The sequence below is a fragment of the Vicia villosa genome, unplaced genomic scaffold, assembly GCF_029867415.1.
Source record: "Vicia villosa cultivar HV-30 ecotype Madison, WI unplaced genomic scaffold, Vvil1.0 ctg.000976F_1_1, whole genome shotgun sequence".
Taxonomy (NCBI): domain Eukaryota; kingdom Viridiplantae; phylum Streptophyta; class Magnoliopsida; order Fabales; family Fabaceae; genus Vicia; species Vicia villosa.
The window spans coordinates 124,336-152,019 of NW_026705440.1; the positions used below are offsets into that span (position 1 = coordinate 124,336).

At 31.3% G+C, this 27,684-nt stretch overlaps 1 long non-coding RNA gene across 1 annotated transcript; it reads left to right on the top strand.

Moving 5' to 3' along the window:
* Positions 1–18,416: 18,416 nt before the first annotated feature.
* LOC131632646 (uncharacterized) lies at positions 18,417–19,542 on the top strand. Its single transcript, XR_009293066.1, has 3 exons — positions 18,417–18,601; positions 18,827–18,894; positions 19,519–19,542. It is a non-coding gene; the product is annotated as an uncharacterized LOC131632646 (long non-coding RNA).
* The last annotated feature ends 8,142 nt before the right edge of the window (positions 19,543–27,684 follow it).

The following is a 27,684-nucleotide window of genomic DNA, read 5'->3' on the forward strand; positions in this document are numbered from 1 at the left end:
AAAATGTTGTCGAACATCGACCGCATTGATCATAGGAGTAACGTCAATAACCGGATCATTATCAACGTTGAAAATTTCCGGAACTAATACTCCACCGTCTTGCACAATGTTGTCCGGATGCACCATACCTAACAAATGAATAAATTATCAAAAGTTGGCCAAAACTGTTTTTTTTTACTGCCAGGCCTATTTTCGGAAGTTAATTTCCGAAATATGTTAGGTAACATATTTCAGAAATGAACTTCCGAATTATATCAGTGTTCAGCAGAATTTTGTTGAATCAATGTAGTGAAATAGGGAATGAAATAAGTGATGTTTACCTGAAATTGTAGCTTTTTATGCTCCCTTTAACATGATCAACGGTTTGAAACTTGATTTTAGGACGAAAAATGGATGGAGATTGATTGGGTTTTGTGGAGGGTTTGGAAAAGTGTTGGAGAAAAATGATGAAATAGTGAAGGAGGGAAATTTGTATATGCAGAAATATTTTCGGAAATGAACTTCCGAAATATTAACGGTTTTGACATCTTCGGAGGTTCATTTCCGAAGACGAAAAAAATTCAAAAAAAAAGCGCTTCGGAAGTTCATTTCCGAAGCAGGGGTAGTTTTGGTTTTTCGCTGGGTGTCACCCCCATAGGGAGGTGGCTAAAGAAAAAATCACAATTTGGATAGCAATTTTATGGAGTCTATGGATGCGTAGGAACGACATTGTGTTTAACAATGGATCGTGGAATTCGAGGGATGTGGTATGGAGTTGTAAGACCCTAGTGTGGAGGTGGTCATATATCGGGAAAATTACCCACTCCAATTATAACTTCTATGAGTTTTACAATAACCCATTGTTCTACTTAAGTTAAGTTGTAATCGGTCTGTAATTTTCTTTTTTGTTCGATTTTGTGGCGTTGTAATTTGGAATGGTTGGTGGTTTATTAATATATTTCTTAATTTCAAAAAAAAAAAACAAAGTACACGGACTTCACAAATAAAAAGTTTACAAATTTTGATTAAAAATAACTTTTATTTTCATTTAGAAAACTATAATAAACAACAGTACATTTTTTTATTTTAAACAAAAATAACTTTATCTTTTATCTTAGAATGGATTTTTCTCATACTTGAAAAATCACTTCTTATCACGCATGGGTGAGGTCCATGCGACGTGCACTTGGTGAAAAAAATAAATTTGATTTTGTTAATGAATCAATTTCAGTTCCTGGAAAATTTGATTTGAGTTTCAAAGCTTAGAATCGTTGCAACATGCTAGTTCATACGAGGATCATAAATTCCGTTGATGAATCCATTTGATAAAACATCGTCTTCCTCGAGAACACCATTGATGTGCGGATTAAGCTCAAAGAACATTTTTCACAAGGTGACTTTATTCCCATCTTTTAACTGAACTGTGAATCTTTGCTTTAAATTAAAATTCACGATCTGTTTTTGAATTTTTCACGACTTTGAAGGTTCTATGGGAAAAGCTCAAAGCATATTTTCCTATTCTTATATGCTTGTGTCCTCATCGATGTGTGTGTAGCACATGTCTGGGAAATGCTAAGCTGCAACATACTCATTCCATTTGCTTTCTCACTAGTTTGAACGAAAATTTTGATCTGGTTCGTTTTCAAGTCTTGTTAATGAATCCTTTACCTAACATCAACAAGATCTTCTTCATGGTGTTACAACATGAAAGATAGTTCAAGACTTCAATTTCTGATGAGTTTAATATCCTCATCAATGTGAGTGACTATAGAAGATCTCTAGGAATGAGGCGTGACAATGGTTCTTCCTCTTTTGGCAACAAGAAAATTTGTACATATTGTGGCAAAACTGGCCACATAGTTGACACATTCTAATAGAAGTATTGTTTTCCACCTAATTTTCGCAAAGGTAATGCTATAATCAACCTTTCTTCCCTTAAACTACATGAAGAAAAGGATGATGTTGATGACTCAAGAAGCCACAAAGGGACCGATATGATCAACTCATGAATTTGCTAGATCATTTAAGCTCTCTTAGAAATTCAATTGCATCTTTTAGCAAAGTGAACATTGTAACACCCCGATAATTAGATTTAATTATTTAATTATTATTTGATGTTTTTGATGTGATTATGTGATGTGTGACGTTTTATGTTGATGTGTGTGGGGTAGTAATTCTATTCCTGAGAAATCTCGTCTTGAAGTCCTCTCTCGGATCTTATTTCGGTTATGTATACAATTATGCTGAAATTTATTTATTATTTAATTTTTTTGGATTAACTGCAGGTTAGGGGTTAGGGTTTTGTGTGGTGTGGATCATGAGGATTTGAATCAAGTTTTTTATGTCTATACAATAATTAGAAAAATAATAAGTGTCAATTTTTAGTTAATTCAATTTATGATATCTCATACTATTGATACCTAATAAAATCACTGGTTGCAAATTCTTTGGGCCTCATTTGCCTCAAATTCTAGTACTCTTGGATTTTATATGCCATTGTTTAAAACATTTGTTTTTGTTTTGTATGGTTGATGTAATTATATTAGGAGCATTAGAATCAGGAGATTTTTCATGAGATCGACACCCATCAGACATGGATTTACGAACATGATCGTCCTCGACGCAAAACTTGACAACATATTATAATGATGAAAACTGTAAATACCCGGTAAAACATTGCAGAATCAGAATTTTGCAAAAACTAATTTCGAGGAATGAAGAAGGCTTTCGTTGAAATTTGCTGCTGCAAATCAGAATCATGACGCTGAAATTATGTCGACGCCACCATCGAAAGGTAAGTGTTTCTCATCCATTACTTTAAATTTTCAAAAGACTACTTTTAGACGATTTATAAGTGAATTTACGATCTTTGTGCTTTCGGTTAAGATAAACATGTGTGAACAAGTATTGCCGTTACGATAATATATGTAGTGTTTCGAAGATATCGCGTAAGCATGTATTACCATATAGTACAATTACTGTGAAACATTTACTGTGAAATATATATATATATATATATATATATATATATATATATATATATATATATATATATATATATATATATATATATATATATATATATATATATATATATATGCTAGGGTACCATTATTATAAAAATGTCATTATGCATTGTGTTATCAAATCTACTCGCATGATTCTTAAAGAGCTAATGAAACATCTTCTGTTCCATCTTAAATAAGTAAATGCTGGCAACAATCAGAGATGACCAGTTCATCGATGCAAATATAGTGAAACTGCTAATTCAATAGCAAGCTTAAATAGCTAATCAAATGTGACTGATGAACTTACGGTATATACACACGACACTGTTCATTCATGTACGGACAACTACTATTCATGTACGATCGGAACTGTTCACGTTACTATTCATGAACAGTATTTTACATTAGTCACCAAATTTGGTTAATGCACTGTAAAAATTTGGTTAATGCAGTAATAAAGTTGGTTAATGCAACATCCAGGTATTAAAAATAATTTTTAGCAGTCATCAAACTTGGTTCATGCAGTGTAAAAACTAGATTAATGCAGTAATGAAGTTGGTTAATGCACGTCCAGGTATTTTGAATATCTGGATGTTGCATTAACCAACTTTGTTATTGCATTAACCAAGTTCTTACACTGCATTAACCATGTTTGGTGACTGCTAAAAATTATTTTTAAAACCTGGATGTTGCATTAACCAACTTTATTACTGCCTTAACTAAGTTTTTACACTACAATAACCAAGTTTGGTGACATCTAAAAAATATTTTTAATACCTGAATATTGCATTAACCAACTTCATTACTGCATTAACCAAGTTTGTACACTGCATTAACCAAAATTAGTGACCACTGTAAAGTACTGTTCATGAATAGTAACGTGAATAGTTCCATCCGTACATAAATAGTAGTCGTCTGTATATACGGTAATTTAAAAAATTATAAATATTTTTTATAAATATTATTATTTTATTTTAAAAAACATTGTTCACCGTATAAATACGGTGAGAAGTGTTTGGTGTAAGTATTAGTGTATAATATGGATGTAAGAATAGCATTACTCATGTACTTATGGGGTTATTCTTTCTCTCTCTACGGATAATGAGTTTTGGTTCGTTTATAATTGTTTTTTGGTTACAGTTCATTTCTAATTGTTTCAATCTTTTCTTTTGTAATGCTTTTTAATTGGATGTCTAGAAATGACTACATTTTTAAGAGCATAGATCCATCTTACGATGATGTTATGTCGGCTATTATATTTCTATCTTTAATATGGTTATCTTCTTGCGATCCTTTGTTATCTAGTTGTAATTTTTTACCTTGAAATACTCATCCTTTCCGTTGTTTTTGGAGGTAGAGGTATTCCATGTTGTACTTTCGTTCGATTAGCCTTTTTGGCTCAGTTTTAATAGATATCTTGCCTATTAAAAAAAATTGTTTTAAACTTTTATTTTACAGTATGTTATTGATGTTTCAGTCTCGGTCGAGAAATTATGCAACTTTTTCTAGACACTGGAATAAAAATTATAAGTTTATAATTATTAATCAAAGGAATACATGTGTGGGGAAACATTCTCTTCACTCTCTTCATCACTTTGCTGCATGATACCATTTATGCTTTGGATTGGTGAAAGTGGACACAATATTTCCATTTTTTTATTTGACTTGCATTCATTTTAATTTTTAAGATTCTACTTTTTAAGTTTCATCACTTTTTATTAACTTACATGGAGTTACTTCTCTTTCTCAACTGTTTCTTAAAAACTGTCGCATAAACAACAATACAATGAAAAAGTTTAATCTTTAGAGTTTCTTCAAGTGTGAATGAAAGCAAATATTATGACTAAGGGGATGTTCTCCCCCTGGCCCTTACTATTAATGAAAACATATAAATATGCAGATAATTTACACTTTAATTTATTTTACTCAAGTATTCATTTCAAATGTAGCTTTCAATTTTACTCTAATTTATTTTCTAATTTTGTTTGTCAATTGGATAAATGGTGATGTGATGATGTTGATACAAATATTATACATTTGAGAAAAATGTTCCTGTTAATTCAACATATGATACTATAAGCAAGATATATAAAACAGTATATATATATTTCCTTTAAGAATCCTAACATAGTATATATAAGAAAAATATATAAAACACAATATATATATATATATATATATATATATATATATATATATATATATATATATATATATATATATAAACTAAGATGCTTCTAAATTTTTTATTTTCTTTTTATTTGATGGTACTTTTATTTTATTTAAGAGAAAAAAAGGATATTCATCGATAATACAAAGTAATATATATAACTTAACCAAAACAAGTAAATACGCCGACATATAGAGGGAAAAGATGGAAAGAGGAGCGGAGAGAGACCGGGGAAGCGACGGCAGAGATGGATGGCAAATGGTGAGTAAGAGGAAAAACAAACCAAAAGAACACAGGATCATGGGAGGACATTGGGATGCAAAGAAAGGCAAAGAGATCTATGAAGATGAAGCAAAAACATCTAGTTATTTCTTTACGGAATTTCCGGAGAAGTATGAAGCGAGGGATATGTTCGAGGTATTCAAGGAGTACGGGTTGGTGTCTGAGGTAGTAATACCGCCAAGAAGAGACAAAGTAGGGAGACGTTTTGGGTTCGTAAGATTCAGAAAGGTTAGTGATGAAAAGCTATTGGCAGTGCAACTGGATAACATATTCATCGGTGAAAAGAAACTACATGCAAACATTCCAAGGTTTCAACGTAGCACAAGTGAACGAAATCAGTTCCAGCAAAAGCAGAGGTACAGAGGAAAACCAGCATTGACTGGGAATGGGTTGAAGAAAACATACAAGGGGGTGGCGAGTAAGTCGTATGCGCAGATAGTTAGAGGATCAGAGGCGAAGGTAGATGTTCATGGGGGTAACGAGGCTGACAGAGCTAAGAACTACAAGAATAAAACTTGGAGGAAAGTAGGGTTTGGGAACGGTTACGATAGTCTAGGAAGGGGAGAGCAGAAACCAATATTTGCACATAAGCATTTCACGGTAGAAGAAAGCAAATTGGAAAGGTTTAAAAAAGCGTTCGTAGGGGTGGTGGAGAAGGCTGGAACAACGTATGATATTCAAGAAGCTTTCAACATTGAAGGTTTTTTTGGGGTCAAGATTAGTCCAATGGGAGCAAACTTATGTTTGATGGAAGAGGAGACTGAGGGGGTGTTATCATCATTGATTGAAGAAGAGAAGGAATGGATAAGAAGGTGGTTCTCAGAGATCAAACCATGGTCACCAGAGATGGTGGACAACGAAAGGCTAACATGGATAAATTGCTATGGTGTTCCATGCCATGCATGGTCCTTCGAATTCTTTGACTTTATTACATGCTCATGGGGTAAACTGGTATCGTTGGATGAGGAAACGTTGGAACAAAAAAATTTGGATGTGGCTAGAATATTAGTAAGGACCAAATATTCTATGGTATTGAATGCATCTATCATGGTGGATATCAATGACAATGTCTACAAGGTGAAACTATTGGAAGTGGCCCATGGTCCCAAGAGGTTGATGGAAATGAATAGCTTGAATGAAGACTCATCGGAAGTAGAGAGTAGTGAGGAAGAGTATGAGACATCAGTTGTGGCGGAAGAAGGCGAAGCTCAGGGAGAAACTCAGGTTCCGGAGACCAACGAGGAACTAGTACAACCTATAGTTCTAGAATCTGAAAAAGTAGGAGGAGGTTTGGAGGTTAGGGCGGTGGAAGGGACGTGCAATGATAAGTTTTGCATGGAGAAGAGAAATAACGGTGATGTGTTAGGTGGGTCTGAAGAAGCATTAATGGGAGCATTAAATGCAAAAGTGGATTTACTTGTAGAACCAAAAAGTAATCCCAACTTACAGAAAGCAAACCAAGGACAAAGTGTAGCACGTGGAGGAAAGTATGTATTGGAACCACATGACCGAAATAGGGTGGAAAATGAAAAGGAATTTTTGAATTCATTTTCAGACTCATCTATTGGGCCAATTAACCAAATAGGAGATGGGCCTTCAAACGGGCCGAAAACAAAAAAGAAGAAGAAAAATTTAGAAGACATCGTTGACAGGTGTAAAGAGTTTGTTGTTCCTTCCTACTTCAATGCCTTGTTGCCTCATAGAAGGAATTTATGCAGCTTAGCTTTACCAATTCAAAAACCTAGTCAGTCTAATTCAATCTCCACAAGTGAATCGATAGAAAACAGGCAGGTTGATGGGTGTATCGATAGCTCCTCTATCAATGACTCAGAAATCCGGCAGGGGAACTCAAGGTACAGAGGTGTGATGGATAGAACCATTCCGACGAAAATATGGAATTCCATCAAGGAGCTAGGAATCGATGGTGAAGAAGATGACGAGGTATTTGAAAGCATCATACGAAAAATGGAAGCAAAGGAAAAACAGAATGATGCTAAGATGGTGGAGCATAACAATGGTGATCAATGAATATTGGTACTTTTAATTTACGAGGGTGCGGCAATTCTCTTAAGAAAAGAAGAATCCGGCAAATGATAGCAAAACAACAAACAGATATGATTCTATTTCAAGAAACTAAAGTATGCGAAATGGTGGATGAGGTGGTGTACAATCTATGGGGGTCGAAAGAATGTGATTGGTCTGCAAAGAATTCAGAGGATCAATCGGGGGGAATTCTCACAGTCTGGAATAAAGACAGTATTACGCCAATTCTAAGCTTCAGGGGGGAAAGGATATTTGGGGGTGAAGGCTTGGAGAAAAGGTAAGGTAATTTACTTTATAAATGTTTACTCGTCCTGTGCTCTGAATGAGAAGAGGTTGTTATGGAGTGAACTACTAGTCTTAAAGAACAAGTATGGTGATGGTGAGTGGATTATGGGGGGGGGGGGGATTTTAACGCTGTAAGGGAGGTAGAGGAAAGATGGGGAAGAAGTGCTAATTCGAGACAAACAGAAATGGAGGAATTCAACACTTTTATAGATTGTATGGAACTGTTTGATGTACCGGTACTAGGGAACAAACATACATGGATCAATTCCAATGGCACTGCCAGTAGCCGTTTAGACAGATTTCTTTTGTCTGAAGAAATTGTTCAGAGCTGGAATGTTGTGGCACAACGGTCTGGAAACAGGGACATCTCAGATCATAGGCCGGTATGGATCTTAACAAATAAGCTTAACTGGGGTCCAAATCCATTTAAAGTCTTCAAAGCATGGTTTGAACATTCAGAATTCCTCCCGTTCGTCAAGAAGGAATGGGAGTCGTTTTCAATCCGAGGAAAGAAAGCTTATGTGGTCATAGAAAAATTCAAGAGGTTGAAACTGCGTCTAAAATGGTGGAATGAAAATGTGTTCGGGTGGATTGACCTAAAGGTGGAAAGCGAGGTAGAAGAATTAAACAAGATGGAGATGGAAATGGTGAATTCAAGGTCAGCAATATCACAGGGTTCGCAAGAGTTAAGGAGAATTAAAACAGAATCTCTATGGAACTTCTTGCACCTCAAAGAGTGTATAATAAAACAGAAATCTAGGCAAAAGTGGATTCAAGAGGGTGATCTGAATACTAAATTCTTCCATTCAATGATGAAGGCGAGACATAGAAGAAACGCTATTGTGGAGATTAGTACAAACAATGGGGTGGTTAATACTGTGGAAGAAGTAAAGCATGAGATTAAAACACACTTTGCGGAACGGTTCAAGAATCAGAATGGTACCAGGCCAAACTTCAATGGGATAGTGTTCAACTCTCTATCAAATGAAGATAACACAAAACTAGAGGAGGGTTTTACAAAAGAAGAAATTGAAGATGTCATTTTTGAAAGTGATGGGGATAAAAGTCCTGGGCCCGATGGATTTAATTTGGACTTCATCAAAAAATGTCGGAGTATTGTCGGAAGCGATATCATTGAATTTATTCAGGAGTTTCACAAGACATCAAGGTTATCAAGTGCCATGACCTCATCCTTTCTTGCTCTGATTCCTAAGGTGGAGAGCCCCCAATGCCTTGACGAATATCGACCCATATGCTTGATAGGATGCCTTTACAAGGTCGTGTCGAAGATTCTAGCAGCAAGGCTGAGAAGTGTGATTGGAAAGCTTGTTTCTGAAACACAGACAGCGTTTATCCCGTGTAGGCAAATACTTGATGGTATTATGGTAACAAATGAATTGATCGACTTTGCGAGAAGAGAAAGAAGAAGTTGTATGATGTTTAAAGTTGACTTTGCACAAGCATATGATTGTGTGGACTGGAGTTATTTACGAGGTGTCATGAACAATATGGGCTTTGGTAAGAGATGGTTAAGTTGGATGGAACCAGGAATATTCACTAGCAAGATGTCTGTACTTGTGAATGGAAGTCCAACAGAAGAATTCACGGTTAAGAGAGGATTGCGTCAAGGGGACCCGTTATCGCCATTTCTTTTTGCTATAGCTGCGGAGTGGTTGGCACGAATGGTGAGACAAGCAATAGCAGTAGGTATGTTTAGCGAGTTTAAGATAAATGCCACTGATGCATACAGCCTGTTGTAATTCGCTGATGATACAATAATGGTGGGTGAGGGATCGTGGCAGAACGTTTGGTCCTTAAAGGTGATTTTACGCGGATTTGAAATGGTGTCCGGGCTGCGTATTAATATGGCTAAAAGTCAAATATATGCGGTAGGAGTGGATAATTATTTTCTGGTGGCAGCAGCACAATTTTTATCATGTCAAATTGGAACTATTCCTTTCAAGTTCCTTGGTATAATGGTGGGAGGTAACCATAGAAGGGTTGATTTTTGGAAACCAATTATAAGCAGGTTGAGGGCAAAGCTTTCGACATGGAAGGGGAGGTTACTATCGATGGGGGGAAGAATCTCACTAATTAATTCTGTTTTATCGAATCTGCCTGTGTTTTATGTGTCGTTTTTCAAGGTACCAGCCAGTGTTATAAAGGAGATCATCAGTATTCAACGTAATTTCCTGTGGTATGGCTCGGTCGAGAAAACGGGGATCATATGGAAAAGTTGGAAGGCGCTGTGCAGGACCAAAGAAGAGGGAGGATTAGGGATAAAAGATGTAGCACTGTTTAATAAGGCATGTCTAAAGAAATGGCTGTGGAGAATTGGTTCGGAGCGAAATGCGATTTGGTCGAAACTTCTTCGTCAAAGATATGGAAATGTGATTAATAGGATATGGGCTGACGAGGAGAGTGAGGCAAAATCTAATGAGTCTTTATGGTGGAGAGATTTGATGTTAATCAAAGGAACCATTTTATCACCGGCTTTCTCGCAATGGGTGTCGTGGAGACTAGGGAAGGGGGCAGACATATCCTTCTGGAACTGTAAGTGGATAGCAGGAACTACTCTGAGACTGTTGTGCCCAAACTTGTATTTGATAGCGTCAAACAAGGGAGCTTCGGTGTATGAAAGTGGCTACTGGGCAGGGGAGAGATGGCATTGAGCATTGCATGGGAGTGGGATCAAAACAATGTGGAGTTAGGACCGGAAGCAGAGCTGTTAGCAGAAATTCTATTGGAGGTTCGGCCAAATCACATGGAGCAAGACATAATGATATGGCCTTATGGAGAAGGAAAGGTGTTCTCAGTTAAATCTTGTTACGAAAAGTTACTGTCGATGAATGAAGTGGAAGGTTTAGGCGAGACTGAGGCTGCGGCATTAAAGCTAGTGTGGAAGGCGAAAGTGCCACTTAAAGTGAAAGTATTTGCTTTGAGGTTAATTCGTAACAAATTGCCAACGAAAGTGCAATTGGTAAGGCGAGGTGTGGAAATAGCGGATAGCGAAATGATTTGTAATCTGTGTAAGGAGAATAATAGCCAAGATGAAATCACTCATATCATGGTTTCGTGTGAGGTTGCAAAGAAAATATGGAAATCTGTTGGCTTATGGCTGAATTTGCAGGGTGGTATTGGTGAACCAGCCTCATGTCAAGAACACTTGCTATTATTTTTTGCAGCTTGAAGAACAAGGTGAAAAAGGGTAGGGAACTAGTAATCTGGTTGGCAGCAACATGGTGTTTATGAAGAGCAAGAAATGGAATCATTTTTAATAGTGAGATTGGTGATAGTGATGAGATTATATTTAATTTGCAATCCTTTTCTTGGTGGTGGAGTCAAATAGGATTAAATAGACTTAATTGTAACTTTTATGAGTGGTCTAAATACCCTCTAATCTTTTTTTAAATAGGTTGTTGGGTACGGTCGGTTTAATGTTCGGGTTCGAGTATCCCTAGTACTCTGATTTGAATATACAAGTTTCTTATAAAAAAAAAACAAAGTAATATATATATATATATATATATATATATATATATATATATAAATATATATATATATATATTATTGATTCAAATATTTTTATATATCGAAAGAATTATAGGCAATGATTTCTTATCTTTTTAAAAAAAAAATTCATTTTATTATATTTTGAAAACAAATGTGCGTACTATATCGGTATCCGTGCGAACGCACGGGTATCCCGCTAGCTTCATACGTAAGGATTGTTTCGTTATGCTTTCATCATTTTATTATATTCACTATTTCATGATTATTATTTCGTTATGCTTTCATCAATTTATTATAGGGAAAAAGGGATATGCACTGACAGTGTAAAATATTTTTACACTGTCAACCAATTACATCCATGTATCCAATTAAAACATAATTTTAATTTTAAAAAACTAATATGACATGGCAAGTGTAAGAATTTTGATTGGTTGTATGTGTAAAATTAGTTTACACTGTCAGTGCACTACCTTTAAACTCTTTATTATATTCACTATTTCATGATTATTTATATTATTATTGACAGTTTGACTTTTTCTTTAAATCAAATCTACATTATTTCTTTTTAAAAATTAAAATCACATCTATTTTTTAACATATTATTTGTTTTAAATACCTTTAATATACCTATTTATATTATTATTATTTCTTTATCAATTACATACATTATTCTTACAGATGGAAACTCTATATTTCTTAAGTGCATTCTTAGTTGTATTATTCAATCTAAAATAATATAAACTTTATTTTATTAATTATCTTTTATGTTCAATATTCAATTTTTTTTATTATTAGTATTTTTATAACTTTTCCAATTTTAATCAAAATATAATCTTTTACTAATACCTTTTATTTGCCTCAACCCGAATGCGCGAAAACGACGAGCATCCGTGCAAACGCATGGATATCACACTATTTAATATTTAACAAGTGCAGACTCATAATGCAATGCCATTCTCTTTCTGTTAAATTTTTTATGGACCAGAAAACTATCTTAGTCTCTATAGTGCAATAAACATGCTTATCCATATATTCAAATTATCTCAAACTGCGATGGCAATTTGACTCCTCTAGATCACCCTGCTGATCATTATGATTATCATGTAATATATGTTAGCACAATTTTTAATTTATAGACACATATATTCTTGTGTAGTATCTTATCTTACTATTTTTTTATTCAGTGAATGGGAAATAACCACTATGTGCTACTGCACTCAAAGTGAAACCCTAACTTCTCTTGCCTTATTCCAATCTCTCAAAACTCCATAATATATTAACAAAATTACAACACAACTTCTCCTTGCACAAATCATCATAACTCATTTGTTTGTGTTTATTTTCTCTTTGCACAAATCATCGTAACTCATTTGTTTGTCTTTATTTTCGACGAATCTTTTCAAGGAAAGGTGCGTACGTGAAACATTTTCCTCCATTCATTTTACGAGTTTTGATTTTGTTGTTGATGGTTTTGTTGAGATATGTTGTTGTTTTGTTAAGGTAAGTTGTTATTTTTGTTGATAAATGTTATTGTGTTGAGTTATTGTAGATGTTTAATTATTAGGTATGCTGATGGTTTTCTTGAGGTGTGTTGTTGTTTTGTTAAGGAAAGTTGTTGTATTTATTGATAAATATTGTTGTTTGTGTTGTGGTAGATGTTTTTTATTAGGTATGTTGATGTTTTTAGGGAGGTATCTTGTTGTTTTGTTAAGGTAAGTTTATGTTTTTATTGATAAATGTAATTGTTTGTGTTATTTTAGATACTTTTGTAAAAGTATGTTGATGTTTGTGTTGAGGAATGTGTCATACCCTAAATTTCACCCATAAAGATTCATCTACATCATTTGCAACACCTGCATAAAAGTTAAAAGTTGACTTTTTGTTTACCTTGTTTATTTCATTTGCAGGTTTATTTTTAAGTCCAAATGCCCGAGTGATCTCTATTTGATTTACTAACTATATCATTTGTGATTGATTTTTGCATTGGAATTTTTAATTTTTTATATATTTTAATTTTCATTATTAATTAATTTTTGCATATTTTAATTTGCATTTTTAATTAAAAATGATTTTTGCATGTTTTAATTTGCATTTTAATTACAATTGATTTTTTTTTTATATTTTAACTTGCATTTTTAATTTTTTTCATATCTTAATTTGCATTTTTAACTATTGTTGATTATGGCATATTTTAATTTGAACTTGAACTAATAATTGTATTTGCACATGTAAATTGAGTCTTGCAACAAAGAACATTTTATTTGCTCTTTTTATTTTGAAATAGGATAAAATTAGAAAGAAAAAAAGCGAAAATGAAATGAATAAAATAAGATAGTTTATTTTTTAATATTCTTACATCCAACGTACCATCTCATGCTATGTATAACACGTGAAAAATGAGAACAAGGGCAGACAAGTCATCTTCAAGTCCATCATATTCTTTGTTGTCCATAGTCATACCCTTCATGATCCCTATATCTCACCACCATGCATCATTAGCATCAACCTTATGATGTAACATGGAAACAAGAATTTACCAATTACACACATACATTCATCACAAACAATCAACATACCATACATACATAAATTGAGCTCACAGCTTTTTCACTAATTCTCCTAACAAACTCAGATTTTAGTCTTACAAACAAACACAAAACTTAAAATCACAACCCTTGATTCAAAGGAAAGACACACGGATCGCTAAACCAAACATTCCTTGCCATTGAGCAATTTCTCATTCACTCTAACTTCGCAAATATTTCCCTCCATTTATAACATATTGACTCAATATTCATGACTCTCTCACCTATAAATTAGTTCCTCTAGGGGATCAAGGGGACTGAGGGATTGCATTTGTGTGTTTTGTTGTTGTTATGAGCTCTAACTTCTTTTTCGTGTTGATTACTTCGCCAATATGGATATTTTAACCAACCTAGTTTAGTTTCCCAAAATTACATATGTTTTGAGTTCCTCAATGCATAGGAGAATATGTAGGAGCGAGATTCAACATCTCGTCAGACAACCTTTTTCCTTTTATCTCAACACTCATACGTGATGACTTAAATAACTTACAATCTACCATTTTTACCCTTTCTCCATCACTCGTTCGTGTTGGTCTAGACACTCGTCCGTATCACTCAAACCAAAATCCAAAAAAATTAAGTTCTCCTAAGAACTACATAAGCTCTGCCTTTTTCATTGCACTCGGGAATACGTAGGCACGGAATTTTGAAATCTTGTCGAGCCCGATATTAAAAAACCCAAAATACATTTTCCTTTCTTCGTCTTTTTTTCGCGTAATCACTACAAGAAAACATTGATTTTGCCATGTGAGTTTTCTAGGTGAAAATCACCTAGCAAACATGTACTTGCATAGTGATTTTCACCTTGCAACATAATTTTTTGTATAAAAGAAAAGAAAAAGATTTTCCCTCTCGTAACTGATGGGTGAAATTTGAATTTTTTTTGAAAATAACATTGCGAAGTATTATTCACCCCGCAACTAAGTTTCAAAAAAATGGGTGTAAATTAAAGGTTGGAATTATTGTGTGTCAGGTGTGGTAGCTGACCGTTTGACACTTTTTCAAATGCAGACATTGCGGGGTGAAAGTCATTCCACATGTCCCAATGTCTCTTTACCTTGCGGGGTACAAAATACTTCGCAAGTGTTTTTTCAAAAAGTTGATAGAATGATGTCGGAACTTTACTTATGGCACTGAGCACAAGGCAGGCTTTGACTGACACAAAAGTTGCGCGGTGGGAGTCACTTCGTAACTCTCAACAACAATAAATGTTGCGGGGTGTGTTTCACTTTGCAACATTATTATAAATACCAACTTTTCTCTTTCATTCTCCACACTCTATTTTATATCTCAGTTTTCCAAATACTCGTTCTCTCTTCCACACGTACTAGCTGCGGGTTCATCATTATATAAACCTAAAATCTCTTAAAATTTACATTTTTATCAAAAATCAAAACCTCCAATCCCCAATTTTGTAGCTGGTTCAAAGTTTTGGTTGAAATGTTAGAGTTTATGTTTTTAGGGTTTATGTTAGAGTTTATGATTTGGTTGAAGTACGATTGTGTATAAAATTTCCATGATTTGATTGTATTAAATTATATTGCATCAATGTTAAATTGGTTTATATTATACTGGATCAATATTTTTAGGTTTATGTTAATAATTTGTTTTTTTTTTCGTTTATTTATATATAAATAAATATTACATTTAAAAAACAAAATAATATATGTTTCTAAACAGAAAATTTTAATATTATATTCAAAACATATTTTTTTTTTCGTTTTTTATATATAAATGAATGCTTTATGAGAATAGAATAGTATTATTCATATTATATTTAAAAAAGAGCTTGAAAATGGTATATGTTGAATCCATTTTATATATAAATTATATATATAAATTTCCATTTTATAGTGTGTTACAACTCCATTTTTCTATCCAAAATTAAATTTCTCCACAAAAGAGCTTGAAAATGGTATATGTTGAATCCTTTTGGAGACTGGTTGTTCACTATTCTGGTTTAAAAAAGATTTTTTTTGTTTGTTTAACACATAAATGATTTTTAACACAGTATTGAACATGATATTTTATTGTGTTGCAGAATTTGCCAACCGAGATTTAGTATTTGGAGTTCTTTTGGATCTTGTAGAGATAAGGAATAGTGACATTTTGAAAGCTAGAGAGGTTCCGAATCAATTTATTCATGCCGCCCCTTTAAGTGCAACTAGACATTTTCCACCATTCAAGAAGGTATTAGAAGAGATTCAGAAGCATCTCCTTTTTATTTTTGTTGGTGTGGTGATGGGTGGTTATGCACTTGGGTTTTGATATGGTTGTTGTTGCAATGAGACCAAATGAGTCTGGCTCTGTTCCAGTTACAGATCAATCCAGTTTTCTGGTTTCTATCTTAGATGCACAACACACAATTTTGTAATTAATTTAAAAAATAATAGTATATATGGTTCTTCTCAGATTGAAATTTAAAAATCACTATTTGTAATTAATTTAAAAAATAATAGTATATATGGTTCTTCTCTTTCACTATCCATTCACACAATTTTCTCTTTTGCAGATCTACACCAATACTCATCAAATTTTTTATTTGGACCTTCCGCCTCCATTCGTCACAACCGTGATTCCATCCGGTTCGACAATCTCTTTGCCACTGTCTAGCCTCAACAAGGTTGATGCACCGTTCAAGTTAGTTCATCAACTCTGTCTTTACACTTTGCAAAGATTTGCTAAAAAAACTTGGGGAAAATTTCAGAATCAAACTAACGTGAATTTCAGCGAAGAGGCCGGTCCTTGCAACGACAAGCATAACGAAAGTTGTTGATTTCTCAGATTTAAAACCCTTGCCATTGAATTATTTTTTTTCCATGTCGACAATGTATATTGAATGAACATGAGAGATGAAGGACAACCGTAATGCGACGATATATGTGAATCGGTAACAGTACGCCGGCGAGTAGTGTGGACACTGAAGCAGTTGGTGTTGTTAGGTTTTAGAAAATGATATAAAGGTGTTGTGAAAATTATATTTTATATATTTTATTAAAAATTACAGAATTTACTACATCTAATCTGAACAATTGATAAGTTAAATATCACGCGTCAAAAGATCAACAAAGAAACTGAATAACCGGACAATTTAAAAAGTGGAGCGGATACCAACTCGAGTAAAGAAATATATCATTTGGTTTGATTATGCACAATTTAAAGTTGTGCTATTATGAGTATTAATATCAAATACAACATAAAACTCGTGGAACTTTTATCGGTGAGATTAACTTAGAGTTGTTCACAGTTTAGAATATATCCAGATATTTTAATGTGTCAAAAAGTATTGTTGAATAGAAAGTACTATCTTGTTGGTTAAAAGTATTGGTTATTGTCATGTTCATAAAATGTTCTCATCAAGTACAATTCATTTTGCAAGAGAGTATAACAACTTTCTTAAAAATACTTCTTCAAAGAATCATGTCCTCAAGCTAAAACAATTATAAGAAACAGTTTTCACGATCGTGTTCTTAGGTAAATATAAACTCAACGCTCCTTAATTACTTTTTTTTAATACTTAGAAAAGTCAATATTATTGGTTTTAAATTAAACCAATAAATATGTGTTTTTTTTTTTTGTTCTGATAAATCATTACTCATTACTCTTATTTATGTGTGTTAGTGGATGATTTAATATAATTTATGAGTTTTAATATTGAGAGTTAAATCAAATAATGATCATTTATTCAATATTAATTTATCATTAATAGACTTGTTCTTTTATTTTTTAGCAATATTAGACAAGAGAATTCAATAAGTATTAAAATTCAAAAGTATGGATAGTACTATATATTTATTGGAAGATTCAGACTATCCAAACTATTTCATAGCATGTACCATAATTGTCCTATATGTTTTAACGTTAAATTTCCATTAAAAAAAATGTTATCTTTAAAATATAGATCAAAAAGAAAATAATAGAAAAATTAAGGATTAAATATGAGAATGTTTAACATGATTTAATAGTGTGTTGAATATAATTTAATTGGAGTCTTTTTTTCTTTGAGAGATTTAGTGATGATTAAATTTAAATCTATTATAAATATATAAAATGTAAAGTACCTGATAATTACAAGTTAACCCAACTGATTAAAAGCTTAATCTAATCTAATTACAAGGGTAAAACAGACTAATTGCACATTACTTGATTTATATTGATTTGGTATTTAATACCGCTGATGTGGCACACCAAGAATTTTTGTCGCATTTTATATATATTTTTTATATTCCATTTATATTCCATTAACAAATAACTTGAATTGAACGAATAAGGGATGTATGGATGCATTTATGGTGGCAGACAAAATTGAACATCCATCATAAATATTCTATTCTTGAGAAAATCATTATTTACATTGCAAAAAATCCTTTCCCGAGATTCATTCATTTGAATCTTGCCTAAACCATATTAATAGATGTTTTGAATTTTCAATTTTCAAATTATGCTTAATATATTCTGTTGTTTTCTATATTTCTTTTGTTTTTGTTTTGTAATGGGTAGTAAATTTTAGGGCATTGTTTGCCTGTTTGAGATGGTTGATGCCGATGACGGTGCTGGTTGAAAGGGAGGTGAAGATCTACATCTTTCTTTCTTTAATTTTCTTCTCTGTTCCTTAATGTTTTTCGCCAGAAAATTGAGGAGCATGCTATTAGGTGTGGAGAAGAAGAGGAAACAATAAGAAAAGCTTGATTCTAATTTCACCTCAAGACCTCAGACTTCGAACATGGATGAATCTGGTATTCTATTTCATGTATTTTTGTTTTTATTTCCTTGAAAATATGATGCTGCTCATAAATAGTGAATCTTAGACGTTGTTGAGTTTCTCTAAATGTAAGTTTTGTCATAGTGAGTTTCTCTAAACAATATGGTTTTGATTTGTTTGGGAAAGTATATGATGAAGTAAATTGATGAGGTTGAGTGCTTATTATTTTTTCATGTTATTTGGTTATTTTGTTTTGCAGAGTCGTGGCAAGTCGGTTTTTGGACTGGAGCATGGCTCAAAACTGGAGTAGGTTCATTGGCACAATAGGTATGTTGCAGCAAGTTTGGTACATGTTTAATATGCATAGATCTCTGAACCGTATGCCCCTTTGGTTTTATGTGAGCCATTGAGGTACTCTGAATATAACACCATATTACGCTGCCTCTGCATATTGACTTCAAATAAGAGGATGTTTGATTAATGCTTGGGTTTGGATGTGTATTTTGGATACTATTTCCTGTTAGTTAGAAATGTTATACTAATTGAAGTAGTTTGAAAAACATTAGAGAATCTGCAATCAACTGTTAGTATGTTGGCTTTAGGACTGTTTTGTATCAAAATTGAATTTCCTTTGATGTTGCATGGTGAATTGACATGAATGATGAATGGTGATAGTTTATTGTTCTGAATGGTTTTGTTAAGTTATGTAGGTTAGAAAATGACTCAAGATTGTGTGTAAGTTAAATGTATGCAATGTGTAAAAGCTTGAACGTGCATGGCCCTTGGCTCTTGAATGTTTGGATTTTGAAACTGGCTGTGTGATTCCCTCTTTGGACCTTCATTTGAATTCCATGATCAATGAATGTTTAAACTTGCATTTGCTGTTGTGAACTGATGGACCAGTTACTGTAATTTCTATGAGCATTAATGTTAGTAATTTTGTCGTGGCAGGAATTAATTGGATGCGACTATACTACAGTAGCTGTAACACCCCAAATTCTACCCAAAAATTATAATGCGGAAAATATCAGAGTATTTAAAAATTTTCAAACAACACATTGGAGTATCACATATCAACTTAAAACTTCAACTTGTATTTCATTCAACAATGATACATAGCATTCGAATTAACAGTCAACTATCAGCTTATCTCAACTCAAACTACTTTGAAGTATAATAAGTAATTCATATTATTCAACTTTGAATCAACGGTTAAAATAACAACAACTAAAACATCAACAACCTAGAAATAATGATATAAGCAACCCCCCGAGTGCTACGTATCAGAGCGACACACCAACTGGACTCGATGAAGCAACAAACTTCCACATCTATACTTGAGTACCTGCCCATTTCCCATGGTAGGGGAAACATCAGCAGCAAGGGTGAGATATCAAACTATATAAATAGGATCATGATAAATCATATATTAGGTAAAGAATATAAATGAATCAGCGTCTCACACAACATCAACATAAACAGCACAAAGAACATCATCAATGAATAGTCATGATATCAACAGATAAACAAATTCAACAGGTCATCATATAAGCATCATCAACAAGTCAACACATAGGCATCTTTATTTTATATATATATATATCAGAAAATAAGGCATATTCGGTTAATCGCATTCACAAGTATTAATATCATCACTCTATTCATTAAATCACAAATTCACATCTTCACATAATTTCATCATTTAATAAGTCACAAAAATACAATGACTATATAGTCACAAAACGTCACAACTATGAATCACATAAGACACATGGGACATGACTCATGTATATGCATGTGGTACCAATCGGAGCTTCAGCCCCCGTCACCAATTGCCCAATTCAGAGGCACAAGGCATAAGCCTTCGTCACTAATTTGTCAATCCAGGCCGTCACAGAGTATGCAAATGAAATGTGACTCGACAAACAAGACAATACAGCATACTCATCACAATCACATATCGTCACGAGGCATGAGCCTATATCACAAACAGTTACCATCTATACGAGGTAATTCACATCACCATAATATTTCATCTTCACTTAGTCACAAAATCATCATCACAAATATATACAACATCACGTATTACAAATCATCACAAAACATCGTCATATTTCAACACATTATCGCAATTATACAACTTCGCATATAAACAAGTCATTACATATATATCCTCATGCTTCAGCATATCACAACAAACATACAACTTCGTGTATTAACAAAATCGTCACAAATATACAATTCGCATATCATCAACAGTATTACAATTATCATCACGTTTCGGCACATTGGCACAACTACTCAATTTCACATATTAAAAAAAATCATTCAAATTAAAACCATAATTATCGATCAATTCGTAAGATAATCTCAACTTGCTAATTTATCAAGTAAACCGAATCAACCTCCAATTATCAACTAATTCAATTAGACATAATATTATTTATCAAGACAACATCATTGGCATAACAATATATTATTCTCAACATAAATATTCAACCAAATCACGATTACGGTCAAATTCTCAAGACACCGTAATTTACCGATAAACCGAATAATTTATTCAAGTCTAAGTATATTCCAATTAATTAGAATTATTGAAATTAATTCTACTATTTAATTTAATCAACCGATCAATGTCACACTATATTAATTCTAATTTCATTATATTCTATTTCTAAAATTTGTGTCAATTTCCATCACAAAACCAACATTTATTTATAAAGAATATTTAAATCAAACACAATTTCGGTCGATTCGTAAATTATCACAATTTCAACAAAATAACACCACGACGTTAATCTACTAATTAAACTTAGCTACCACGTGAATTTTCATCAAATTCCGGACAACTAAGTATACCGTTTATTTAAGCTATTTCGATCAAACGAGACTGTTTTAAATTACACTTTGTTCCACCAGAATACTGTTTTACACTTATTAAGCTTCTACTATTTTCAATTATTATATATCATCTCATAAATATTCATTATACTATTATTTCCATTATATTATATACATACCTCAAGTTATAGTTTAGAACAATAAGTAGCAAAACAGATACTTATGTATAAACAGCAAGGGGCACTACCAGCACACACATTGAAATAGAAAGAAATAAGGTTACATGATAACTCTTTAGCACCTAAGTGTTTCTATTTAAAAAGACTCACATAAGGCACAAAATGAAAACAAGTTACTATACATAAATAAAATCTCACGAGAAACAGGATAACTGGCTAGGTGGGTGTGCCGTCGGCAACTTCTTTCACCCAATCACTATATCGTCCGCCAATACTCATTAAACCACCATTTCAGCTGCTTGCATTTCTCATTCATTTTTATTTACGCACACAGAATCAATAGTGTTCTAATTTAATGAATCTACAACAAACAAAATTAACACAACAATCTATACCCTAAACCCACATACAATCCATCATATTCACATTTAGGTAGTAAGAATCTCCCTTACCTTGGATTAAGTGCAACTCTAAGAAGAATCAATGGAGATTTTTGAGAAAAATTGCACTTTAGAGCAACACTTTTGGGTCCCCCTTTCTCCTCTTCACAAACCCTAGCCTCCCTTCTCTATTTTTCCTTTCTCTTCCTCGGTTCCCTTTCTATCACTATGCTTCTATTATTTTTTTTTTAAATTGGCAAAAGAGACCACCACTACTTAATGGGCCTAACCAAATATACCCCTTAACACTTAAAAATGTCATTAATTAAACCCAAAATTTAGTCTACTCTTAATAAAAAAAAACTATCACCATTAAATACCATTAAAATAAAATCTGATTATTTTAATATACCGACTGAATACTCAGTGTCTCATATTTACGGTCTAATCTTAATTACTCGGAAAATTCCCAAAACGCTACATATTATCTCATTAATATTTTTAATACTAAAAATATTAAAATCTTCGATTAAATGTCGATCCGCTATCCCGAACTAATACCGACTAAATCGTCTCAAAATACGAAAACTTCACTAAAAACTCCGAACGTCTAGATTAAGCGAATAATCGAATTTTTGGGCGTTACAGTAGCGATCGAAGAGTTGAAGGTCTCGATTGAAAGCTCAAGCTCCACAGAAAACTGGAAGCGAATGTAACAACAAGAAAAATGCAACTTCAGAATAGACAATGTTTGACATACTGGTGCCACGGTGGCATCAACATTGGTTTTGTTTTGGTTTATAAATTGTTGAAATTGATTTTATAGAAGGTAGTTGAATTATAATTTAGAGAGGGAAAAGAAAAGCAGTGTGATGCTATCTCTAATGTGATGATTTTTGAAGATTCAGCTTTGGGATGATTTGTTGTAACTTACTCATGAATGTTTGGATGGCCTTTTTTGGGGAAGAATTGATTTTTTTCTCTGAAAATGCCTTTAGAATCCTTACAAAAACAAACTCCTCTTTTTTTATTCTAATTTTAATCTCTATTTAAATGTTACTTCATCGACACTTTGGAAATATCTACTAGGATTAGTGAACATTAATATTGGTTGCTGCAATAATTAAATTCGCTGAATGACTTTAACTAAAATTATATTTTTTATTTACTCTATTTTTATCAAACAGGGTTTCAAAAGAATTTGTTGATATAGTATAAGTAAAAAGATAAATTAAAATTAGTGTTGATATCTATTAAAAATATGAAACAAATAGAACATATTTTATAATTACATGATATGATTATAGAATAAATTTATATCATAAAATGATTTTTTTTTAAATCTGTTTCATTATTTTTTAATTTAAATTTGTCACTTTTATTTATAAATGCATTCTGCGTAATAAATTTATATATTTTATATGACTTCATTTGTTGCATTATACAATTTTTTTTTAAACATAGAGTTTAAAGATCTGCAAATCATTGGTTGAGATTGTTTAAAACTAATTTAGTGTAACTGCATGAAGTTTTAAACATATTATAGATTCATATTACACACAGATGCCTATGACTTTATTTATATAAGAGGGAGACAAGGTTAAGAAACAAGGAGATAGAAAAGAGGAAACTAAAAGAGTTTATAAAATGTAATTTGAATGTGTAAACGGACCCGACAAGCATTATAAATTAAGATATTCATTATGAATTCATTCCGATAAATTATTTTCCTCTTTTATAATAATTCTTATTTTCTTAACAAAAATTAAGATTTTTCGCTCAGCAAGTATGCTGATAAATAGCTAAATGTGTAAAGTATCTTAATAATAATAATTGGTTATCCTGTATTTCTATTGTTTTTTTATGGTAGTTTTTTATTTTAAGAAATGATATGAGGTTATAGTATTTGTAGCAGTTGACAAATTGAATTAAGTTTTGTTGTGTAATGTATTTTGTGTTTGACTGTAAGGGAGCTCATTTGCTTTAAGTAATTATCTTGAAAAAAGTTGTTTAAATTTATTACGGCAGAAGAAATTGTAGTTTAATTATTTTTTTTAAACAATTTTAACTATCAAAATATCTTGACTTATATGTACGTTCATTTGTTTTGTTTGAAGGATAATAACAAGTAAGTTTACTCCTACAAAATTAAATAAGTTATTTTTATAAGTGGGTTGTTAGTAAAAGAAAAATCGTATAAATTAATTAAACGAATAAGGAAATTTAAAGAGAACAAATATTTGAAGTTGAATCGTTTAAGTTTTATTTTATTTTTTCAATTTTCCAAATGAAGCATTAAAGACATTCTTAAACTTTCTTCTTTTGTTTTCTTCAATTTTCCATATGGTCATATGGAGCATTAATGACAATAATTATTTTCTTTTTATTTTCAATTTTGTATAAGAAAAATTATCATACATTCTTTACTTTCTTTTTTTACACAATAAACATTAATTCAAACTATTTATTAGAACAATAAAAGTCGTAATAACTTCTGATAAAAAAACTTAATTATTTTTATGAAATGATATTGTAATAAAGGTTAAATTATCATTTAAAATAATATTGTAATTACAATTTATTACTTATTTATTTTAATATATTTTTTTCCTTATGTGTCTAATACCATCTATTTAAAAAAACTTGGCCTCAATTACTGGACTATTTTATAAATTATAGTTGGTGCCAACAAGAAAATATTAAATTATAAAACGACATTCCTTAGCAGAGCATTTTATAAATTATAATTGGTGCATAAGTAAGTGTTACTCTATGTTTTATAAAGTTTATTGTTGGTCCAATATTTTTTTTTAAAACGACATTCTTTTTAAATACGTAAAAAAATGTATCTTTGATATAGATTTTTTAAAAATGGAAAAAAGTCTATTTTTATGCAAATATTGTTATAAACGAACAAATATTGTTATAAACGAATTTTTTTTAATGTTGATACAAATATATTTAAATTAATCATTTGATTATTCTTTTTTAAATGAACAAATGTATTGTTAATTTGTTGTTGTATTTACAATATGTAGTTATTTCAATAGCCCCTATGTTAAGTTTTGTATACGAACAATTGATCTCAAATTTATTTTACTAATTTAACAATGATACTTTTGCTTTCATGTTATATAAAAAATATGGGTGACTGTTTTAATTTGTTTTTCGTAACTTTTAGTTGTCCTATATTAATAATATAGCATTTTTGAAACAATAAAAATGCAAATGACCATATCTATTAAAACTCATATTTTTAACTTTTAAATGCAAATTCAATTCTTTTATGTTCAATGCAACTAATCTAAAAGGTCACATGGGGAGATGAAAAGTCTTCTAGACACCCAATTTTTTTAGCTTTCAATTCAAATATTTTATTCTCATGTATCTTAAAGGCAATTAAATTATAATTACAAGAATACTGGTCAAATTATCATTTAATAAATTATTATTGAATGAAATAATTATTATTAAATTGAAAACTAAATTACTCATAATTATTATTTATTTCTTAATTTCATAATTTTAAAAGTTAAAAAGAGTTTTTTTTTAAATGACTTTTGCTTTTCATCTAACATAAAAAATACGGGTGACTTTTTTATTTGTTGTCCTATATTAATAATATAGCATTTTGGAAAAAATAAAAATGCAAATTACCATAACATTAAAAATCATTTTTTTTTTAATTTTTCAATGCAAATTTAGTTTTTCCCTGCTCAATCCAATTAATCTGAAAGGTCACGCGGGCAGATGAAAAGTCTTTTAATGCAGATACAAAGAGTCCAATTTTTGGAGATTTCAATTCAATATTTTTATTATCATCTTAGAGACAATTAAATGATAATTACAATAATAATGGTCAAAATTATATCATTTAATATAGACTTTACAAAAATTTATTATTGAATAAAATAATTATTATTGAATTGAAAACTAAATAATTCCTCATAATTATTATTTATTTCTTAATTCCTGTTATACATTTTAGATTTGTAAAATGCATAAGTTTAACGAGATCTGACATTTGGATTCGACTGAATTTTTAGCTTATCTGAATTAACGGGTAGATGTGAACGTATTTATGAGATACTACCTATTACATAAATTTTTTATAGATATAAAGGAACTTTACAACTCAAAACTTTACAAGTCAAAACTAAATACATGTAATGTGAAATCCCGACCAGACCCGTGCGACAGCACGGGTTTCCTACTAGTTTTATGTTAAAAATTGCTATACATTATTATTAAGTGGTATAATATTAGAGGATTTGTAAGTGTTTTACTAGCAAACTAATTATTGTAAATTGATTGTTTTTTAAATAAACATCAGACTCGATATTATTTTAATTTTGTTGTTATATTATAAAATACTATCTTGTTGGTTAAAAGTATTGGTTATTGTCATGTTCTCATCAAGTACAATTCATTTTGCAAGAGATTATAACAACTTTCTTAAAAATACTTCAAAGAATCATGTCCTCAAGCTAAAACAATCATAAGAAACAGTTTTCACGATCGTGTTCTTAGGTAAATATAAACTCAACGCTCCTTAATTACTTTTTTTTAATACTTAGAAAAGTCAATATTATTGGTTTTAAATTAAACCAATAAATATGTGTTTTTTTTTTTGTTCTGATAAATCATTACTCATTACTCTTATTTATGTGTGTTAGTGGATGATTTAATATAATTTATGAGTTTTAATATTGAGAGTTAAATCAAATAATGATCATTTATTCAATATTAATTTATCATTAATAGACTTGTTCTTTTATTTTTTAGCAATATTAGACAAGAGAATTCAATAAGTATTAAAATTCAAAAGTATGGATAGTACTGTATATTTATTGGAAGATTCAGACTATCCAAACTATTTCATAGCATGTACCATAATTGTCCTATATGTTTTAACGTTAAATTTCCATTAAAAAAATGTTATCTTTAAAATATAGATCAAAAAGAAAATAATAGAAAAATTAAGGATTAAATATGAGAATGTTTAACATGATTTAATAGTGTGTTGAATATGATTTAATTGGAGTCTTTTTTTCTTTGAGAGATTTAGTGATGATTAAATTTAAATTTTATGTTAAAAATTGCTATACATTATTATTAAGTGGTATAATATTAGAGGATTTGTAAGTGTTTTACTAGCAAACTAATTATTGTAAATTGATTGTTTTTTAAATAAACATCAGACTCGATATTATTTTAATTTTGTTGTTATATTATAAAATATTTTAATTTATGGGTCACAATTAGTACAATACTATTTTACTTGGCTTTTTTTTTTTGTGTGTTATTTGGTGCAGGAACCAAAATACAAAACATTTAAGTTTTCCTAAGAACTACGTAAGCTTTGACTTTCTCATTGCACTCGGGAATACGTAGGCACGGAATTTTGAAATCTTGTCGAGCTTAATATTAAAAAACCCAAAATACATTTTCATTTCTTTCACTTTTTCTCGCGTAATCACTACAAGAAAACATTGATTTTGCCATGTGAGTTTTCTAGGTGAAAATCACCTAGCAAACATGTACTTGCAGAGGGATTTTCACCTTGCAGCATAATTTTTTGTATAAAAGAAAAGAAAAAGATTTTCCCTCTCGTAACAGATGGGTGAAATTTGAAATTTTTTGTAGATAACGTTGCGAAGTATTATTCACCCCGCAACTAAGTTTCAAAAAAAGGGTGGAAATTAAAGGTTGGA